Source organism: Manis pentadactyla, chromosome 7 (genome assembly GCF_030020395.1).
Source record: "Manis pentadactyla isolate mManPen7 chromosome 7, mManPen7.hap1, whole genome shotgun sequence".
Classification (NCBI taxonomy): Eukaryota; Metazoa; Chordata; class Mammalia; order Pholidota; family Manidae; genus Manis; species Manis pentadactyla.
Window position 1 is genome coordinate 23,072,214 of NC_080025.1, and position 16,474 is coordinate 23,088,687.

Here is a 16,474-nt window from a genome sequence, read left to right on the forward strand (position 1 = left end):
CCCATAATAGTTAATTTATTTTGCTTATATTGTTGAATATATGTTGAGGTTATCCAGGTAGAGGATTCTCTGAGCAATGAACTATCCATTGTTCACTCAAAATCAGGCTTCTGTATGAGTTAATCTGTCTACTAGAATAAAATGACCCCTGTAGCAGAGTTTGCCAGGACACCAAAATTCAGTTCCTCTTCTTTCTGGGGCACAGGAGGCTTACAAAGCTCTGCTGATCCTGAGTAACTGGCCTTTCCTTCCAGTACAGCCTGAACATCCACTGCCTTCAATTAGACTGAAGAAAAGGCACACAGAATTGTGTATGCTCCTATAAAGGCCACTGGTCTCTCTAGGGCAATGTCCTTGGCTCCCAGATCTCCCATCCCCGTGTTAAGACCCATAACTTTCCCTAAGACAGAATTAATTCTAACCTGCTATGCCTGCCCTTTCAGTTTTCTATTGTTTCCACAACAGATTATCACAAATTTAGCAGCTTAATATTGTACCAATTTATTGTCTCATAGTTCTATAATCAGAACTCTAGTGGACTCAACTTTGTTCTCAACTTTAGGTCTCAACAGGCTAATTTAAGGTTGAGAACTGACTTGGATTCTTATCTGGAGGCCCTTGGGGAGAATACACTTCCAGGCTTACTAGGGTTGTTGGTGGAATTGGTTTTCAATCAGCCATAAGGGAATTAGGTTTCCCCTCCTTATCAGCTAGACATTGTTCAGTTTATAGAGGCTATTCACATTCCTCGGTTTACTTTCCCTTCATCCAACATCAAAAATAGCAATAAGAAATCGAATCTCTCTGAATTCTTGATCCACCTCATCTCTCTCTCTCTCTGCATTTCTCCTTTTCTTGGCCAGAGAAGTTTTGTAGCTTTTAAAGATTTGTGTGATTAGACTAGACATACATGGATAATCTAGGATAAGTCTTCTTGAAGTCTGTAATGTTAATTGCATCTGTTAACATTCCCTTTTTATGTTATGCAGCACTCATAAGTTCCAAGTATTAGAATAGGAGTGAATATTTGGAAAAGGATACAAACACCTTCCTTCACAGTTTACTTCAGTCACAACCAGACTTTCATCCCCATTAGACTGTATATCCCTTAATATAAACTAGAATCTCTCCTTTCTTCTCCTTTTAACAATTCTACTGTTCCCTTTTGGATTTCATAATCAATTATTATCAGTATGCCCCCCGATACAATATTTTACTTAATGATTTCTATACCTTTTTGCTTAATGTATCTGGCTGTCACCCAAGTAAACTGCTTCTCTTCTTAGGCTCTTGAAGACTATTTTCTTTTTCCCATTATAAGACTCCCTTGGCCAAAGAGTAATATTAGACTACCGTATTCCATATTGCCAATGACAAATCGCCTCTCCTTCTTTTTCCATGAAATATCTCAAAGAATTTAAAGCATATAAATTTAAAAGACACACACACACACACACACACACACACACACACACAATCTCTACTTTCAGTAATCACCTACTCTCATCCGATCATTTTTTTCTTTGTTAAATTGAAGTATCATTAATATACAATCTTCTGTTGATTTCAAATGTATATCTCAATGGTCCCACAATCCCTGTGATTAAATTATATTGTGACTGTGAATTATTGTGCCCCTTGATATCCCTCCCATTTCCCTGTGCACCCACTCCAGCCCCTCCCCTTGGTAAACACTAGTCACTTCTCCATGTCTAGGAGTCTACCACTGTTTTGTTCCTTCTGTTTTTCTTTATTTTTATATTTGACAAATAAGTGAAATCATATGGCATTTATCTTTCCTTGCCTGGCTTATTTCACTGAGCATAATCCATCCATGATGTTACAAATGGCAGGATTTCTTTTGTTTTTATGGTTGAATAATATTCCATTGTATATATTTAACACATCTTCTTTATCCATTCATCTACTGATGGACACTTAGGCTGCTTCCGTTTCTTGGCTATTGTAAATAGTGCTGCGATAAACATAGGGATGCATCTGCCTTTTTCAAATTGGAGTGCTGCATTCTTGGGTAAACTCCTAGGAGTGGAAGGAATCCCTGGGCCAAATGGTATTTCTATTTTTAGTTTTTAAGGAACCTCCATACAGCTTTCCACAAAGGTGGAACTATTTACATTCCCACCAGCAGTGTAGGAGGGTTCCCTTTTCTCCACATCCTCGCCAATGTTTGTTGTTGTTTGTCTTTTGGATGTTGGCCATCCTAACTGGTGTGAGGTGATATCTCATTGTGTTTTTAATTTGCATTTCTCTCATGATTAGTGATGTGGAGCATCTTGGCATGTGCCTGTTGGAGAAGTGTCTGTCCAGATCCTCTGCCCATTTTTTAATTCAGTTATTTGCTTTTTGTTTGTTGAGGTTCATGAGCTCCTTGTATATTTTAGATGTGAGCCCCTTATTCATAAATAACCTTATCATTTATGAATATAATCTCCCATACTGTAGGATGCCTTTTTGATCTACTGATGGTGTCCTTTGCTGTACATGCTTTTTAGTTTGATATAGTCCCACTTGTTCATTTTTGCTTTTGTTTCCCTTGCCCTTAGAGGTATGTTCATGAAGAAGTTGCTCATGTTTATATTCCAGAAAGGTTTGCCTATATTTTCTTCTAAGAGCTTTATGGTTTCATGACTTACATTCAGGTCTTTGATCCATTTTGAGTTTACTTTGATGTATGGAGTTAGACAGTAATCCAGTTTCATTCTCTTGCATGTAGCTGTACAGTTTTGCCAACACCAGCTGTTGAAGAGGCTGTCATTTCTCCATTGTATATCCATGGCTCCTTTATCATATATTAATTGACCATATATGCTTGGGTTAATATCTGGACTCTCTATTCTGTTCCACTGGTCTATGGTTCTGTTCCTGTGCCAGTGCCAGATCATCTTGAATACTGTGGCTTTGTAGTTGAGCTTGAAGTTGGGAAGTGAGATCCCTCCTGCTTTATTTTTCCTTCTCAGGATTGCTTTGGCTATTCGGGATCTTTGGTGGTTCCATATGAATTTTAGAACAATTTGCTCTAGTTCATTGAAGAATGCTGTTGGTATTTTGATAGGAATTACATTGAATCTGTAGATTGCTTTAGGAAGGATTGCCATTTTAACAATAGTAATTCTTCCTACCCAAGAGCATGGGATGAATTTCCATTTATTGGTATTGTCTTTAATTTCTCTTCGGAGTGTCTTGTAGTTTTCAGGGTGTAGGTCTTTCACTTCCTTGGTTGGGTTTATTCCTAGGTATTTTATTCTTTTTGATCCGATTGTGAATGGAATTATTTTCGGGATTTCTCTTTCTGCTAGTTCATTGTTAGTGTATAGGAATGCAAGAGATTTCAGTGTATTAATTTTGTATCCTGAATCTTTGCTGGTTTCGGATATTAGTTCTAGTAGTTTTGAAGTGGATTCTTTAGGGTTTTTTATGTACAATATCATGTCAACTGCAAAGACTAACAGTTTGACTTCTTCCTTATCAATCAGGATGCCTTTTATTTCTTTGTGTTCTCTGACTGCCATGGCTAGGACTTCCAGTACTATGTTGAATAAAAGTGGGGAGAGTGGGCATCTGTGTCTTGTTCCCTATCTTAGAGGAAAAGCTTTCAGCTTCTCACTGTTAAGTATGATGTTGGCTGTGGGTTTATCATATATGGCCTTTATTATGTTGAGGTACCTGCCCTCTATACCCATTTTGTTGAGAGTTACTATTTTGTTTATTTTCTCCAAGAATTATCTCTTGGTTTCATTAATTTTTTCTATTGTTTTATTCTTCTCAATTTTATTTATTTCTTCTCTGATCTTTATTATGTCCCTCCTGCTGACTTTGGGCTTCATTTGTTCTTCTTTTTCCAATTTCAATAATTTTGACTTTAGCTGTTCATTTAGGATTGTTTTTCCTTTAAATAGGCCTGGATTGCTATATACTTCCCTCTTAGAACTGCCTTCGCTGCATCCCACAGAAGTTGTGGCTTTGTGCTGTGGTTTTCATTTGTCTCTGTTTTAATTTGTTCATTGATCCATTGATTATTTAGAAGCATGTTGTTAAGCCTCCATGTGTTTGGCTTTTTGTTTTCTTTGTATAATTTATTTCTAGTTTTATACCTTTGTGATCTGAGAAGTTGGTTGGTACAATTTCAATCTTTTTGAATATACTGAGGCTCTTTTTGTGGCCTAGTATGTGGTCTACTCTGGAAAATGTTCCATGTGCACTTGAGAAGAATGTGTATCCTGCTGCTTTTGGGTGTAGAGTTCTATAGATGTCTATTAGGTCCATCTGCTCTACTGTGTTGTTCAGTGCTTCCGTGTCCTTAGTTATTTTCTGCCCGGTGGATCTATCCTTTGGGGTGAGTGGTGTGTTGAAGTCTCCTAGAATGAATGCATTGCAGTCTATTTCCCCCTTTAGTTCTGTTAGTATTTGTTTCACATATGTCAGTGCTCCTGTGTTGGGTGCGTAGGATATTTATAATGGTTATGTCCTCTTGTTGGATTGACCCCTTTATCATTAGGTAATGTCCTTTGTCTCTTGTGACTTTCTTTGTTTTGAAATCTCTTTTGTCTGATACAAGTACTGCAACACCTGCTCTTTTTGCCCTATCAGTTGCATGAAATATCTTTTTCCATCCCTTCACTTTTAGTCTGTGTATATCTTTGGATTTGAAGTGAGTCTCTTCTAGGCAGCATATAGTTGGGTCTTGTTTTTTATCCATTCAGTGACTCTGTATTTTTATTAGTGCATTCAGACCATTTACACTTAGGGTGATTATTGATAGGTATGTACTTATTGCCATTGCAGGCTTTAGATTTGTAGTTACCAAAGATTCCAGGGTAACTTCCTTCCTATCTAAAATTCTAACTTAACTCACTTGGTATGCTATTACAAACACAATCTAAAGGTTCTTTTTGTTTGTTTGTTTTTCCCCTCCTTTTCTTCCTTCTCCATTCTTTATGTATTAGGTATCATATTCTATACTCTTTGTCTGTCACTTTTTATTACCCCTGGTAACAGCTATTTAACCTTAGGTACACTTCTATCCATAGCAGTCCCTCCAAAATACACTGTAGAGATGGTTTGTGGGAGCTGAATTCTCTCAGCTTTTGCTTATCTGGAAATTGTTTAATCCCTCCTGCAAATTTAAATGATAATCTTGCCAGATAAAGTATCTTGCTTCGAGGCCCTTCTGCTTCTTTGCATTAAATGCATCATGCTACTCCCTTCTGGCCTGTATGGTTTCTGCTGAGAAGTCTGATGATAGCCTGATGGGTTTTCCTTTGTATGTGACCTTATTTCTCACTCTGGCTGCTTTTAATAGTCTGTCCTTACCCTTGATCTTTGACATTTTAATTATTATATGTCTTGGTGTTATTCTCCTTGGGTCCCTTGTGTTGGGAGATCTGTGCACCTCCAGGGCCTGAGATACTATCTCCTTACCCAGATTGGGGAAGTTTTCAGCAATTACTTCCTCAAAGACACTTTCTATCTCTTTTTTTCTCTTCTTCTTCTCCTGGTATCCCTATAATATGAATATTGTTTCATTTGGATTGGTCACACAGTTCTCTCAGTATTCTTTCATTCTTAGAGATCCTTTTTTCTCTCTGTGCCTCAGCTTCTTTGTATTCCTCTTCCCTAATTTCTGTTTCATTTATGATCTCCTCCACTGTATCTCATCTGCTTTTAATACCCTCCATTTTGTTCTTCCACAATTGGATCTCTGTCCTAAATTCATTCCTGAGTTCTTGAATATTTTTCTGTACTACCATGAACATGTTAATGATTTTTATTTTGAAATCTCTTTCAGTAAGATTCATGAGGTCAATTTCATTTGAATATTTCTCAGGTGTATTCATACTTTTGCTTTGATCCAGGTTCTTTTGACATTTCACAATTTGTCTGTGGTGACCTCTAGTGCTCAGAAACTCTACTCTCTGGAGCTCTTCAGTCCTGGAGCAATGTTGGGGTTCGCAGGGGACTGGTGTTGTTGCTTAGGGGGAGGATAGAGCTGTTTCTTGCTTCCCAGCTGCTACACCTATCTCCCCTGCTGGAACCAGTGGATTGAACACACAGGTATAAGCCTCTATGCTTTGTGTTTGTAGCTGCTGTAGGTGGGGCTTCCCTCTGGCTGGCCTGACACCATGGCAGGGGTTGCTAGTTTGTAAGCCTGAGCCAAGTGCAGGCTAGCTGGGAGGAAGACACAGCAGGCTGTGTATCATGGTGGGGGGCCTTGGTGCTGTATAGTCAGCCAGGGGGATGGAGCACCTGAAGGTAGTTTGAGCTCCCAACCTTCTGGTCAGAGGGCAACCAGACTACTTTGTCTACCTGTCCTTTCTCCTGAACAGTAAGCTCTGTGCAATAGTTGCTCCTTTAGCAGCCCTCTCACTTTTAGGAAGGCTCTCATACTGCCCACCCAGATCAGCCAGATATGAATCCCTGTTTTCCACAAGCAGCTGGGATCTCCTTCTCTCCAGGTATTCCACCTTTGTTAGCTTTCCAACCACACTAAATCACCAGAGCACCATGAAATGTAGGTTTGTGTTCCCAGAACAGATCTCCAGGGCTAGGTGTTCAGCCGTCCCAGGGCTCCACTCCCTCCCTGCTCCATTTCTCTTCCTCCAGCCTTTGAGCTGGGGTGGGGGAAGGGCTTGGGCCCCGCTGAGTCATGGCTTTGGTATGTTACCCTGTTCTATGAGGTCTGCTCTTTTCTCCAGGTGTATGCAGTCTGGTGCAGCCTACTTTCCTGTTGCTCTTTCAGGATTAGTTGTGTTAAATTATATTTTCTTATTATATTTGGTTTTAGGAGGAGGTCTCTGTCTCACCTCTCATGCTGCCATCTTTCCTGCTTGGTCAGGTTTATTCCTAGGTATATTATTCTTTTTAATGCAATTGTAAATGCAATTGTTTTCCTGATTTGTCTTTCTGCTAGTTTCTTTTTGTTATATAGAAATGCAACAGATTTCTGTGCATTAATTTTTTTTCCTGTAACTTTGCTGAATTTAGTTATTCTACTAGTTTTTTTTAGGTGGATTCTTTAGTGTTATCTATGTATCATATTGATCCATCTGCCAATAATGACAGTTTAATTTCTTCTTTACCAATTTCAGTGCCTTTTTTGTCTTTGTGTTTTCTAATTGCTGTAGCTACAACTTCTAGTACTGTGTTGAATAAAAGTGATGAGAATGGGCATCCTTGTCTTGTTCCTGATCTTAAAGGAAAAACTTTTAGCTTTTCACTATTAAGTATGATGTTGGTTATGGGTTTGTCATATATGGCCTTTATTTTGTTGAGGCATGTACCTTCTATTCCCATTTTCTTGAGAGTTTTTGTTGTATATCAATGCTGAATTTTGTCAAATGCTTTTTCAGTGTCTATTGATATGATCCTGTGGTTTTTATTCTTTTTGTTAATGTGATGTATGACATTGATTGATTTAAAAATATTATACCATCATTGCATCCTTGGAATAAATCCCACGTGGTCATGATGGGTGATCATTTTAATGTATTTTTTATTTCAGTTTTCTAATATTTTGCTGATGATTTTTGCATCTATGTTCATTAAGGATATTGGTCTGTAATTTTCTTTTTTTGTGGTGTCTTTGTCTCTTTTTGGTATTAGTAATGCTGGCCTCATAAACAAATGTGGAAGTATTACCTTCTTTTCTACTTTTTGGAATACTTTAAGAAGGATGGTATTATCTCCTCTTTAAATGTTAGATAAAATTCAGTGGTGAAGCCATCTGGTCCAGGTATTTTGTTCTTAGGTGATTTTTTGATTAGCAGTTCAGTTTCATTGCTGGTAATTGGTCTGTTCAGATCTTGTTTCTTCCTGGGTCTTGGAAGGCTGTATTTTTCTAGGAAGTTGTCCATTTCTTCTAGGTTGTTTGACTTATTGGCATATAATTTTCATAGTATTTTCTAATAATTCTTTGTATTTCTGTGGTATGCATTGTGATTATTCCTTCTTTGTTTCTGATTCTGTTTTTGTGCGTACATTCTCCTTTTTCCTTGATATGTCTGGCTAGGGGTTTATCTATTTTGTTCATTTTCTCAAAGAAACAGCTCCTGGTTTCATTGATTTTTTTCTATTGTTTTTATTCTTTATTTTATTTATTTCTGCTCTGAAATTTATTATGTCTCTCTGTAACTTTAGGCTCCATTTGCTGTTCTTTTTCCAGTTTATTTGTGATTTTAGAGCTTTTATATGGAATTTTTCTTGTGTTTTGAGGTAAGTCCGTCTGGCTATATACTCTCCTCTTAGAACTACCTTTGCTGCATGCCACAGATTTTGGGATATTGAATTTTTATTTTCATTTGTCTCCATGTATTGCTTGATTTCTGTTTTAATTTGTTAATTGATCCATTGATGATTTAGAAGCATGTTGTTTATCCTCCAAGTGTTTGTAGGCTTTTTGTTTTCTTTGTGTAATTTATTTCTAGTTTCATAGACCATTGTAGTCTGAGAAGCTGCTCAATACAATTTCAATCCTTTTTAATTTATTGTGGCTCTTCTTGTGGCCTAGTATGTGATCTATTCTAGAGAATGTTCAATGACAACTTGAAAAAAATGTGTATCCTGCTGTTTTGAGATGGAGTGTACTGTAGATATCTGTTAATTCCATTTATCTAATGTATTGTTCAGTGCGTCTGTTGCCTTATTTATTTTCTGTCTGGTTGATTTGTCTGTTGATGTGAGTGGTGTATTAAAGTCTCCTAAATTGAATGTGTTGCAATCTATTTTCCCCTTTAATTCTGTTAGTATTTGTTTCACATATTAGGTGCTCCTATATTGGGGGCATAGATATTAATCATGATTATATCCTGTTGTTGCAATGTCCTCTTTATCATTATGCAATGTCCTTCTTTGTCTCTTGTTACTTTCTTTGTTTTGAAGTCTATTTAATCTGATACAATTACTTCAGCTTCTGCTTTTCCTCACTATTATTTACATGAAATATCTTTTTCCATCCCTTCACTCTTATTCTATGTATGTCTTTGGGTCTCAAGTAAGTCTCATAGACAACATATAGATGGGTCTTGTTTCTTTATTCATTCTGACACTCTGTGTCTTTTGATTTGTACACTCAGTCCATTTACATTTAAAGTGATTATTGATAGACATGTACTTATTGCCATTTTATTCGTTGTTTTCTGGCTGTTTTTTATAGCTCCTCTGTGTTCTGTTCTTTCTTATACTATTCTCTTGTTTGTGATCGTCTTCTTTAGTGTTGTAATTGGATTTCTCTTATGTATTTCTTTATCTTGTGTGTATGTGTATTTATTATAGGCTTTAGTTTTGTGGTTACTAAAGGTTCAAGGGAAGCTTCTTTTCCATATAATAGTCTATTTTAAGTTGCTGATTACTTTACTTCAAACACAGTCTAAAGGTTCTCTTCTTTTCCCTTCTTCCTCCTTTATATTTTTCATATTAGATGTCATAATCTGCACTTTCTGTGTATCCCTTGATTGATTTTGTATATAATTGATTTTGCTTCTTTTTGTTTTGTTTTAATTTCATACTTACTTTTTAATTACTTGGTCTGCTACCTTTACTGTAGGTTTACTTTCACTGGGGAAAGCTATTTAGATTCAGGGACATTTCTATCTGCAGCAGTCTCTTTAACATATTCTGTAAGGCTGGCTTAGTGGTGGTGAATTCCTTCAGTTTTTGTTTAGCTGGAAATTGTTTAATATCTGTGTAAAATATAAATGGTAATCTTGCCAGTTGAGGAATCTTGTTTGAAGGTTCTTCTGTTTCAGTAAGTTAAATATATCACACCACTACCTTCTTGCCTATAGGGTTTCTGCTGATAGCCTGATGATTTTCTTTATAAGTAATCTTTTTTCTCTGCCTGGCTTCTTTCAGCTTTCTCCTTATCCTTGATCTTTGCAATTTTCATTATTATACATCTTGGTGTTGTCTTCCTGGGGCTCCTTTTGTTAGGGGATTTCTGTGCTTTCAAGACCTGAGTGACTATTTCCTCCCCCAGATTGGGGGAGTTTGCAATAATTATTTCTTAATGAACCTTTCTATCCCTTTGTCTTTCTCTTCTCCTTCTGGTACCCCTATTATGCAAGTATTGTTTTATTTTGGTTTGTCACATTCTTTCCATCTCTTACCATTCTTTCATTCCTAGAATTCCTTTCTTCTCTCTGTTCCTCATCTTCTTTGTTTTCCTGTTCTCTAATTTCCATTTCATTTACCATCTCCTCTACATGTTCTAATCTAGTCTTAAATCTCTCCATTGTAAGTTTCATTTCAGATACTGTATTCTTCAGTTGAGTGGCTCTTTTTCAGATCTTCTATCTCTTTGCTGAAGTCCTCCCTGAGTTCTTGAATACTTTTCTGTAAATCCATGAGCATATTTAACTTTTATTTTGAAGTCTTTATCAAGAAGAATTATGATCTTTTATTCCTCTTTCTGGTGTTCTGTCCTGTAGTTTTGTTTGGATTATATTCCTCTGCCTACTCATTTTGTCAGGGTTTCTGTATTTCTTCCTTTGTATTTGACAGCTCTGCTATGCATCCTGTCTTATTGAGTAATAGCTTTATGAAGAAGGTGTCGTATAGTGCCCAAATGCTCAAGATTCTTTACTCTCTAGTGCCTGGTTTTATTTCGTGGGGGCCACAGCTGTTGGTGTGCAATCAGTGGGTGTCTTTCTGTCTCTGCTGGCAGTACATTCAGCCTCTTCCTTTGTGACCAGCTCAGGAGTCTCTGTTGAGCTTGCTGTGGCTGGGCCATCCTTGCCTACAGCAATGGGGGGGCTGCAGGGATAATGGTGTGGGTGAGTTGCTGTGTGGCTTTGCCATGCCAGTCTCCCAGAACTGGGTTTGGACACCCACAGGGATGAAGGATCTTTTGGGGCTTTCTCTTGCAGGTTCCTCCCTGTTTGAGCTGAAATGTAGCCAAGGAATCTGGGAGAGTCTCCCTCTGCCTTCTAGGCAGCAAAGTCTGATGCTGTTGAGCCAAGTGGATTGGCTCCTGGCAGTGTGCGAGAAACCTTTGGGCTGCATTGCCAGCAAGTAGGATGGAGCATCTTGAGGTCCTGAATGTTCCCATCTGTTGGGCCAAGGAAGGGCTGAGGAGGTATCCTCCTCCTTCCATTTCTCCTATGGAGAGAGTTCTGTCCAGCCCTTTCTCCTCTGGCCCCTATCTCACTGATGCCAAGTCTTTCAAACTGCCACTTTGGGTCTCAGTGCAAAGGCTGGAGTCTCAGCCTCCCAGAGTGTTCTGCCTATCCTTAGTGTCTAGCCCTGCTGATGACCAGAACCCAGTGTTATGTGGGCTCATGCTCCTGGAGCAGATCTCCAGGCCAAGTGGCAGCACTCCTGGGCTGTTACCCCCTCCATGTTCCATTCCTTTCTCCCACCTGTAGGCTGGGATAGGGGGAAGACTTGGATCCCTTTGATCTCGGCTCTGTCACTTACCCTTTTCTGTGTGGTTTCTTCTTTTTCCTCATGTATAGGTGGTCTGTTCTGCAGTCTTCAGGTTGTTTTTAGCTTTAGTTGTATTTGCTGTTTTTTCTTCTTTTATGTGTTTTTGGGAAGCAGTTTCTGCCTTGGATTCCTTCTCTGCCCTCTTTTTCCAGAATCCATTTTATTTTCATTCATTGAAGATGTTAGTACCTGGATTTCTACCTTTTCATTCACTATTATTCCTAACATCAACATTAGATATCCACATAGATAATCCATATAATACACTGGACTCTCAGCACCTTAAATTCCTTTCTCTTCATGATCTTATCTCCCATCATACTTTACATACTTGAGTCCAAAGGTCAAACTATATCCTTTTTAATTAGCAACAACTGTACTACTCCAAAATCTCAGTATCAAGTGTCCTTCTTGACTAACAACTTCTGTCTCTCTAGTCGACTCTTTATATTACTCGAATCCAAAAATTCTTTGATCCCAATGGAATCTGCAGCTCATAAGCCTCATTACTATTTACTAATCATCCTACTTTCCATGTCCTCAGTTCCTTCTTTACTCCACTTAGATCCTATGCACCAGAACTGCTTACACATGCCCTCTAGTGTGTAACTCTGCTTCCATCCATTGTGCTCAACTGGTAAAACCCTTGGTGTGATTAAATCCACCTTCTCTCAACCTATAGCTTAAGCAGGTGTGAGTATAGAAAAAAACACTGATACATAGTGCTGATTTGTTTTCAACAAAATTTAACAGAAATGTCAGTGTTCCCAGACAACTACCTACATTTTCTTATTCAGTTCATTCTCTAAAGTGATTGTTTCTCATCTGTCCTTAAAACTCAACAATCTCTCCTTTTTCCCAAACTAAAGACTCATAATGATTTTTGTTTTAATGAGAAAATAGAGGCATCTAGGAGAAAACATATATATGCCTTTTAAGAAATCTACCAGACTACATGTTTCTATACCTATTTTTTTATTTCCTGTTACAATGGATAAATTATCCTTGCTTTCAATTAAAACTTAACATCTTTTCCTTCATTAAATTTACTCTCACATATTTAAGGCCTCTTTATCTGAAATTATTTTCTTTCTTTTGTGCATCATCAAGTTTTTCTTTTACGTTCTACTGGATAATTCCCATTAATATACCTATGCTAGCATGATTTTAAACTTAAAAATTTCTCCTTTAATCTGTATCTCACTCTTACATATCACCACTCTTACATATCACCACACCACTTAAAAAAGATTATAGCAAATCTTTTTTAAAAAGTAGCTCATTTGTTACATTACTTCCTTTTGTTTTTTTATGACTTTAAACCCTCTAATCAGGTTATCTCCACATACTTCACTAAAGTCTCCTTAATGATGTCATAAAATATATCTAAATTGAAAAATTTATATATATAATCATTTTATAGTTCACATCTTGGTTCATCTCAGCGTCATCTGATATAGTTGTTTAGTTTATACTTCCTGAAAAGACTTTCATGCCTTGACTTCTAGAATACCACACTCTTCTAGGTTTGCTAATTCATTGGCAGCTCATTCTTATTTTTCCACTTTTCACGTTAACCTACAAATATTTGAGTGTCCCAAGGTTCTTTAGAGAAGTCCTCAGATCTTCTCATTTCTCTAACTAACTTGTTTCCTAAGTGATGTCATTCACCCTGATGGTCGTAAGTACCATCTTTCTGAGGGTGGTACAAAAGTGTATATTTCTGTCTTTGCCTGCTTCTGTGACCTCCATATTCTTTTGTATAACCACATGCTCAATAATTCCACTTGGATGTTAAATAGACACCTCAAGTATTTCAGGTTCAAAAATGCACATTTGTTTCCCCCTGACATGTACTCACCTTCCCTCATGTATTTTTATCACAATAAATGTTACTTTCATTTCCTCAGATTCTCAGACCACAGAATTTCTTAATTGGTTCTGACAACTTCTGTGGTATGAACTTCCCAGTCTGAGATGGAGATATTAGGCTAAATTTATATAATTAATTTAGATAGAAATTAATGCTTTTCCATTTTTCAGTCTTCTCTCCCCCAAGTCACTTCTGAAGGTGTTTAGATTAGTCTTCTTAAGACACATAATTGTTCTCTGTTATTTGGAGGAGAAACCTCAAATGCTTAAATAGTCATTGAAGATCAACTCTCACCCCAAGCTTCCCTGTGAATTTTATCTCCTACTACTGTATTTTAACCCTCTGTTAAACCCTCTTGTTTCTGTCAAATACTGAACTTTGATAGTCATGCTTTGAACTCTCTGATATTCCATCCTGTTTGCATTATTTTCTTCCATCCTTCAAAATCTCTATCAGTCATATTCTTAATTTCCCTTATGAATGCACCCTTTAAGTTGGAGCTACTATCATTTATGCTTTATTAAAATTCTTCAGATGTCTTCCGATTTCCAAAGACATTAATTTCCTTCCTCTGAGCTTTTCTAAAGCTCATTCTGCATAATACTAATAAAGTACTTAATGTATTATAATTATTATATACATATCCAGTTCTATAATTTAAAATTGCCTAGATACTTACAGGTGAACTTATGGCTAATAATTCACTGAATTCTTTGCAGTGCTTAGCACAACACATTTATATCTATTAGGCACCAAACAAATGTTTTGAAAAAATGAATTAGTCTCAGATATTACTCTAATCTCTAAATAAAAAGGTTTGACTCCCATAAATGTGGCAATTATTCCACTTGGGAATCACAAAGTGTATTAACTACAGTTCAGTTGTAAGGAGAAAAAAATCCACAACCATTATTTTAACAGAGAGAATTTAAGATAAAGAATTATTAGCTAAGTATTGAAAAACTGAAAATCCGAAAGGAAACACTAACGTTTCACACAATTAACTGTGGGAAGCAGCTACAATCAGTAGTACTGGAGGAAAAGGGAAGAGGTTGGAATTATTAAACTTCAGAAGCTTGATGGAGAATAGGTGGAGGATTCCTGAGTGCTAAAACACAATTAATAAAATAGGTTCTGCTTAGCAGAAGTAGGTTTTTCTTAGCTCAGTAATGAGTAATAGGGGGAGGGGTATGGACCCCTGTGGAGGGGGCATCAGCTGTCTGGTGCTGATTTCCCTGAGGGGTCAGGAAGCTAGTTTCCCAAGTATTGTTGGAAACAAAACAAACAAAAAACCTTGCAAACTGGAATTAATTATTATTAAGAACAAACTGCCTCTGCTGTCATGATATATTGCTGAAATGTCACTGTAACAACCTGTAGCAAAAACAAAAACAAGTAACAGGTAAAGATAGTGAATGGAAAGAAGTATGTCTTCCCTCCTGCTTTTGAGTCTCTTTTTGTGCTCTTATTGGCAGAGCTTTAATGAGAGCAACTGGAAAAACTGATATTGATGGCTGAGTCCTACCCCCGGCATCACAAAGCATAACTTAGAAAAGTGAGGTTGACCTGAGAAATGATAGCTTGATTACTGACACACTCAGCCATCTCTTCAGGTCCAATGCTGACTTCTCTTTTACAAAACACTGAGTCCTGAAGGTAGGATGCGGTTTTGGGGCAGGGAGTGTAAAATGAATAAAAGGAAATCACTTAAAATAGGTTTATATCATAACATTTACAAGGTGTTATGAAATGCTATTTCAAAAATATCCCTGTTGTTTTTAAATAGGAAGAAAAATGTCTTAGGAAGGACAGATGAGAAAAACAATGATTTTCTTAAAAAGTTCTTTGAAGTAGAAAAACAGTTTAATAATAAAAAAAAATTTTAGGTGCTTTTCATTGAATAGTTTGGATGGCCAATGGGAAAATTCAGTGGATTTTTTAATACTTTTGTTTTGTTTTATATTTAAGTAATTCTCATTTATTTGATAGAGTTCTATCACTGAAGTCTTTGTTGCTCATATATTCTCAGCTGTTTACTGCAGCTGTCTTTGGAATATTTTCTTACACAACTGATCTACCCAAGAGGAGCAAGTGTATTACAACAAATCCCTCTGAGACTTGCTCAGAAATCCTCTGGTTGAAAGGAAAATATATGCACTAGACCATTTTTTTTTTAACTGAATTCTAAGTCTTCCCTATAGGGTCTGGGGAATTGTGAGAGGTGGCACTACTAAGGCAGGAAGATTTGCAAACCAAGAGACAAAGGATCCTATTAAATAAAAAAATATATACCTGTAGCTTTTATTTTCTCTGCACAGTTCAAGTCTTTCAGGGAAATGTCATGTTGTGGCTGAATTAATACTGTTCAAACTGAATTTGTGTATCACTTTTGCTTTCAAGAAGAGATGGAGAAGATGAGAATGAGAAACATAAATATGATATTTTTCATTAAACCACATATGCTAGTTTCCCTTGAAATTATTTTCCCTTTCTGTTACTTCAAATAGAAAAACCTTAACAGAAAAATATTTCATTTCTTGCAAACCTCTTGTAACCATATTAGAGAATCCCAAGTGAAAGGGTTTGCACAATTGCAGGAATCTATCATGATTGACACTGATGAAACTCTCAATGCTTAGTAAGAATATGTTTCATACGAAGTTATTCATTCATCCATCAAATATTAACTGAAAGCCTACTATTCATGAACCACTAAATCAGATAATTAAGGTGTTTCTCTGTAACCCAAAGATGGAAAACCTTTCTATTTTTTTCTCATTCCATATGACCATTCAACTTTGACCTATGCTAAGGATATATTCCCTAGAAAAACACTAGACATTTCAGCTAAGAGATCAATTCTAAGCAACTAAGTTTGTTCTGAGGTCCACAGCCTATACCTGTTTCTCCAATTGTTATCTATATTTTGCTATTCACTCAGAATAAAATGTTAACTTATCTTGCCTCTCTTGCAAACATGTTTTGCTAAGTCCTGGGTAATGAGTTATAAACAGAAATATTTTTGTGAGGTTTGTGGATAATCTTAAAGGAATCTGACTTGTCTGGGAGTGTTCTATTTCCACTTTACTTTTCCTTCTTTTGACCTCAAACTCAAATGAGCCATCTTAGAGTGTGACATGAATTCAAAGAAGAAACCCAGTG